We start from the raw sequence: 7,228 nt of genomic DNA, 5'->3' as shown, positions 1-7,228 counted from the left end.
AGAACATTTAATTGTGCTAATACGAAACCTATACTTGGACCAAGAGGCAGTAGTCAGAACAGAGCAGGGTAACACTGCATGGTTCAAAATAGGGAACGGTGTACGCCAGGGATGCATCCTGTAAAATATTTTCATGCATACTGGAGAAAAATTCATACAGAGCTTTTTTTAGGGTACATTAGTCTATATGTATCTGTGAAATAAGTTTGATTACTAATATAGTTAATTTATTTAGTATTTTTTATTTTCTTTCTTTCTTTATTATTTTATTTTTCCTTAAGAATGCTCCAATACTATCGTCTTGTTTTCTATTTATTTTTTTTCAGTTATGTTAAAGTTTGCTTTCTGTTCTTTGCAGATCTATAATTTAGTGCCTAGACATTTATTATGGCTATGTCCTCTTCTTCTATTGACCTTTTAAGAATGATATAGTGTTCTTCCTTGTACTTTATGATGTTTTTTTTGTTTGGTGTTGTTTTTTTTTTGTTGTTGTTGTTGTTTTTTACCTTGAAGGGTGTTTTATTGGAGAGTAATAAACCTGTTTTTTTCTGGTTTTCATTTGCTTGGTGTAATTTTTCTACCCTTTGATTTTTATTCTGTCTATACCTTAAAATTTCAGGTAACCTTTGTAGACAGCATATTGGTCTATTTGGGATTTTTATCCGATCAGGAATTCTTTTTTCTTTTCACTGGTTTCTTTAGAACACACACATTTAGTGTAGTTATTGAGAGACAAAATTTCATTGCTATCATTTTGTTGACTTCTTTTTTATGCTGTTGCTGGTTACATTGCTCCACCTTCGTTTCTGTATTGTTTTTATGGGAAGGACTTTTTTAGTATTTTTTGTAAGATTTGTCTTGTTTTCGTAAACTTCGAGTTTCTGCCTGTATGAGAATGTCTTGATCTCTCTGTCATATATAATGGGCAGTATTGCTGAGTATAGTGTTCTTTGTTGAAAGTGGTGTTATTTGAATGATTAATGTAATTTCATTGTCTTCTTGTTCATATGGTTTCTGCTAAGAAATTAACATTTAATTTTATTTGCTTTCCTTCATAGTTTATTCTTTGTACGTCCACATCTGCTTTGAGAATTATTTCCTTTTCTTTGACTTTGGTCAATTTGAATATAATATACTTTGGTGGTTTTGCTTTGTTGTTTTGTTTTGTGTTTTGTTTTTTAAGATACATTATATTTGAGTTATTTTGTCTTCTTGGATGTATATTCTCTCATTCTTTGTGTTACCTGGAAAGTTTTCTTCTAGTAACTATTTCACAATTATTTTTGGTAATTTTTTATGTCTTCCTTTTCTAGAATTTGAATTATGCATATGTTATTCTTCATTGTCCCACATTCATTATTATTTATTGTTGGGCATTCCTCATATTTTCCCTTTTAATATACTTTTTTTCTCTAGTAGATCAATGTGGAAAGCTCTTTTATTTCCCTAATTTATATTCCTCTTCTTCAGTTCAGCTCATCTATCCCTCCAACACGTTGATAGCTTCTGAGAATCTGGTCCTAATAGTGTAGACTGCTGTTTCTTGTTCTTCTAAAGCTTCTAATGTTTCATTGATTTTATCTGATTTGTCCTGAATAGCTTTTTAAAGTTCCTCTTGGCTTTTGCTTGCAGATTCCTACAATTCTTCAGGCTTTTCTTTCATTCATTGAAAATACTCTTCCATTTACTCTTCTTTTTAATTCTGTGGTGGGATGTTCAATAAGGTTTTCCACCTTAAAGAAATCCTTTGGTTCTGTATTTTGATCACTTTTTGGGTGACATTTAATTTTGGTTTTTGTATGGAGTGTGAAGTAGTTTGGTTCTTTGTGCCATTGCTTTGATACAATTTTATTACATCAGTTCCCACTGGGTTACATGTCTAGAGACCTTAACTGGGGAACTCAATGCTCCAGTAGAGGGAGGCCCATTCACCCATTCTCTAGACTCCTCTAGTTCCTGGGCTCAAGAGAAGACTTGTCTCAGTCAGGGAGTTCAGAATTCCAGGGAAGGGGAGGGCAACTCACTTTGCCTCTGGTCCTTCCTCCCTGATCCATGGCTATTGGAATAATTCACCACAGCTGGGAAATCTCCAGGAAGAGACATTACTCTGCCTCTAGTCTTTCCTCTCTGGTGATTTTTTTTTCTTTTTAAAAAATTTGCCCATATATGGTATTATTTAAGGCTCTTATAGAATCATGACACTGTTTTAAAATATAGATGCAACTGAACTCTCTTTCACATCTTCTAGAACTCTTGTCCTCTGATTTACATCCTAGATCTTGACATAAGGCTCTACCTGTTTTTCTAAGATTGAATAGTGAAGGAAGTATAATAATACACAGTCTTGATTAGCATTGGTATGTCATAATTTAAATGATGCTTTATTAGAAAATCTGGATTTTGGAACAGTAAAAAAATATTATTAAATATCTCATGAAAGGACTTGAGGGGGGAATCTTAGTAATATGGGTACGAGGACATAGGAAGAATTGTTCCCTTCCAGTTTTGGTACTGGAGCAAAGTATTGAGCAAACTATGGACTGTCAAAAGGACACCCTGGAGGGTGGAGCTAAGTTGCTTCTTGGGGGCAAGGATTTTGCTCTTCTGTCTCATATACTTTGGGCATATTGCCAGTAGGAACCAATTTTTGGAGAATGGCATCATGCTTGGAAGGATGGTGTAAACTGCAGGAGAGAAAGATTCAGGATGAGATGGATTTACACAGTAACTGGGATGTGGAGGCAAGTGTGTCAGAGACAGTGAAATTAACTCAGGATAGGGCAGGATTCAGAGCTGTGGTGCATAAGATTGCTATTAGTCACAGGTAACTTGATGGCACAAAGAAACAAAACCAACAATGTAGCCTTGTAACCTTTTGGGAAAATTCTACCTTGTCATATAGAGCCAATATAAATTAGAATTAACTTGTAGGTGACAGGATTATTGAGATCCTAACAGAAACAATTATGCAAAGAAGACTTATTTTCTTTTGAATCTATCACTCTATACTATTTATAGACATCAGTGAGAAATAACCATTTTTTTTTAAATACAGTTGTTACTGGGTACTATTAAGTTAGAACTGACCCATAAGTGACCCTCCAGTGAGTTTTCAGAGGCTGTTAATTGCATGGGAGGAGATTGGTTCGTCCTTCTCCCACTGAGCAGCTAGTGGATTGGAACCATATGCCTTCGGCAAAGCAGGACAGTTTCTTACCACTAGGCCACCAGAGCTCCCCATATCAATGAATAAATTATTAAATCATGTAAGCTGATATTTTAGCTGGAACATCTGACTTTCAAAGAGGTATCTCTGATTTTTAGAGGCTTCTCTGGTGGCTTAGTGGTAAGGAACTGTACTGTTAATGCCAAGGTATAAGATTTGAATCCAGCAGCTGCTCCAGAGGAAAGACGGGTAATCTTTTCCCTTAAGATTTATCACCTTTGAAAAGTCTTAAAGGATAAACTGTGATTCTATTCCGGCTCGAGGTTACTGAACAACAACAATGGAAAGAATGTTCATAAGTTCACATTCTGCACCTGAAAATATTATAGAAAAACACATAATGCATATACAATTATTTTCTTGTTAAAACCTTATTGGATTTAATTATTGTTAGATGGAATATATCTGGGGTCTGCACACACTACAAGTAGTTATTAGTAATCTCATTGTGCATAATTCTGATTAATGGCATATTATTTACTAATTTCTTTATTTAGTAATGATGGTATCAGAAACTAGAAATTCCAAATTTTCTATATTGACTGAGTGAATTTAAACTCACATACATTAAATTTTACAAACATTTTCATTTTTCTTCCAAAACACAAACATACTTCAACTAAATTCAAAGCTACACTTAGCTAAGAAGAAATAAGAAAAAAGGTAAATGAGTTCTGAGAAAAACAAATATTACTTGGAATACAAAGTGCCTCCAGGATAATAGCAGCTCAGTGTTTGAATGCCAAAATAGCAGTTTCAGAGAAAATTGTAACCCTTATTCATTTAAAGCTAAAACTGAGCAAGATTTCTAGCATCAACATGACAAAGATCTCCATGGGTAGAAGCAGAGGGATGAGGATGTGCTGGGGGATGGGGTATTAATTATTAAGTTGTACAATTTGATGGATGGAGATGGTGAGGGAAATTGGAAGAATCTGTTCTGGAAAATAATGTATTCAAATTTTGTAAATAAACTAGTAAAATAAAAAAAAAAGAAAGCATATGGATTCATCATAAAAATTCTCATTATTTTAGTCATGGTCAAATGTCTGTATTGGGAATATGGTCATGGTCTCAATCTAATACAAACATTGATGTTTAGATGCAAAATAATCAAAGTTAATTGAAGTGACAAGTTGTCAGGACTTCCATGCTCTGGTTTCCAAGATGTAGTGCAAAAAGATTCATCAATTCAGTGTGATTGTAACAGGGCAATATTGACTAAAATGAGGACATTCACTCTCATTTTTAGGCTTGATTTCCAGCTTGAACCTGAATAACTCCTTTTAAATTGTTTAGAAAACCACGTTCTCCACTAATAAGCATAGCAATACTTTGTATTTGTAAAAGTCATGGTTACGTCAACAAGTGATTTATTCCTTTAGAAATCCACAACTGGAAATATTGTCCAGATGGGGGAAATTTTCTCAAATGTTGCTATAGTATAATACACATGTGAACTAAACTGTCATATATTAAAACAATCGAATTTTCTTCCCAAATTTGTAACTATACATTTCAAGTTTTCCATTACATATAAGGTTCCAGAAAATCAAAACCAAAAATAATCAACCGACTATGGTAACTGAATGAATCATCCAACTCAGTGTTACATATAGCGTCTAGTTCTTTCTTCTCTCTAATTGACTATATAAATGTACACAAAATCTGACAATTTTTCATGGCATGGCCATTGTCTTTACCATTATGATCCTAGTTTTGGTGATCTAGTGGCAAGAAACTGTGCTGTAATCCCATAGGCACATGGTTTAAGCCACCGGCTGCTCCGTGGAAGAAGGACGGGAAATCTCCTCCCCTCAGAAAACCTGCTTGTGGGTCAGCTATGGGCTCATTTCGACTTTATAGGACACAACAACAATAGTAGATGCCTACAAGCTTTAACTCTTAATTTTAATAAAAATGCATAAAATGATTATAATTATAATTCTGTTATAATTTTTCATAATTATAATTCCTGCATAAAAATTAATTGGAATTATCATGTAAATTGTAACTATAAATTCAAGTTATTATCTTTTAATAGCTTCAATATAATGTTATTTTTTAATCTAATACTAACCCAATAGATGAACCAAAAAGAATAAATTATATATTGAATCCACATTTTTATATATAGTGTATGTGTGGAAGAAGGAAGAGGAAATCAGTAGTCTAAAAGAGATCAATGAATAGAAGGCAGTAAAGGAATAGGTAGATATAAATATGTACTTGAGGAGGTAAGGAGAAAAAAGTAATAGATCAATAGTAATTAATGATATAAAATATCGCATAGAAATTATGTTATAAAAATGTACATGAATGATTATACAAAAATGAATGCTATATATAAATAATAAACTAAGAAAATATACATAATATAAAATATTACCACAAGCATATGAAACAGGAAAGAACAGATCATATACTATATCCATGTTTTCTATATTAGAAGTAATTATGTTGTTGTTAAGTGCCATTGAGTTGTAGGCAACTCATAGCAACCCTATGAAATGAAGACTTGAACACTTATATAACTTTCTTCATTTCTCCAAGTTCATAGGGTTTCTGGAGGCAAATATTTCAGAAGTGCATGCCATTCCTGCTTCCAGTCTTGTTTAATAAGGGAGGTCCACCAAACACTGTCCACAATGAGTAACCATTATCACATTAATATAATGTGTAGCAAGTGGAAAAAATACATTCATTACTGCTATTCTGCTGAAGATTATCCAAAAATAATTGGAAAAGCACATCAACAGAGAAATACCAGAAGTGCAGGCTGGGTTTAGAAGGGGTGGTAGGACTAGGGATATTATAGTAAATGTTTCATGGATCTTGGCAGAAAGCAGGGAGTAACAGAGGAATGTCTATCTGTGTTTCATTGATCATGCAAAGACACTTGACTTTGTGGGTTACAACACATTTTGGCTAACTCTGAGAAGAATGGGAATCCCGGAACACTTGATTGTGCTAATGTGAAACCTATATTGGACCAGGAGACTGTCATCAGAATACAGCATGAAACACTGCATGGTTCAAAATTAGAAGAGGTATGTACCAGGGATGTGTCCTATCTCCATACCTTTTCAATTTATATGCAGAATAGATTATCTGGGATGCTGAGCTCTATGAGGAGAAGTGTGGCATCAGAATTGGAGGAAGATTCTTCAACAATCTGTGTCATGGAGATGACACAACCATGCTTGCTGAAACTGAGGAAGCCCTGAAACACTTGCTGCAGAAGGTCAAGGGCTGCAGCATTCAGTATAGATTGAGGCTTAATATCAAGAAATCTAAGAGTCTCACCACTGGGCTGATTAGCAGCATCAAGATAGATGAAGAGATTGAGTCTGTTAACAGTTTTTATTTGGTTGGCTCCACAATCAACATTCATGGCAGCAGCAGCCAGAAAATTAAAATGAGCATTGCATTGGGAAACTCTGCCGTTAGAGACCTCTCCAAAGTACTGAAGAGCAACAAAGTCGTCTGGAGACTAAGGTCTGTCTTATACAGGCCACGATTTTGCAATCACTTACTATGTGTCAGAGAGCTGGACAATTACTACAGTAATAAGAGAATTGATGCCTTTAAGTTGTGGTGTTGGCGAAGAGTATTGAATACACCATGGACTGCTAAGAAAATGAACAGGTTCAACCTGGAGAGGGTTAAACCAGGCTGCTCCTTGGATGCAAGGATTCTGAAGCTTTGCATGACATATACATGGACATGTTGCAAAGAGGGATCAATCCATGGAGAGGTATGTCATGCGGGGGAGGGTGGAGGGATAGCGCAGGAGAGGAAGTCACTCTCTGTGAGATGAATTGATTCAGTGACTGGGGTAATGGGAGAAGGTGTGTCAGAGACAGTGACATTGCCACAGAATAGAGTACAGTTTAGGACTATTGTACATAGGGTCACTATGAGTTGCAGATGACTCAATGGCACATAAGAACAATAACAATAAAATTGGGAGCAAAATTAATTTCCCTTGGTAAGTTTTTT

This window comes from Elephantulus edwardii, unplaced genomic scaffold (genome assembly GCF_000299155.1).
Source record: "Elephantulus edwardii isolate Elephantulus edwardi_28Jun2011 unplaced genomic scaffold, EleEdw1.0 scaffold00158, whole genome shotgun sequence".
Taxonomy (NCBI): domain Eukaryota; kingdom Metazoa; phylum Chordata; class Mammalia; order Macroscelidea; family Macroscelididae; genus Elephantulus; species Elephantulus edwardii.
The sequence above is the reverse complement of the archived record's forward strand: the minus strand, read 5'-3'. Positions refer to the sequence as shown.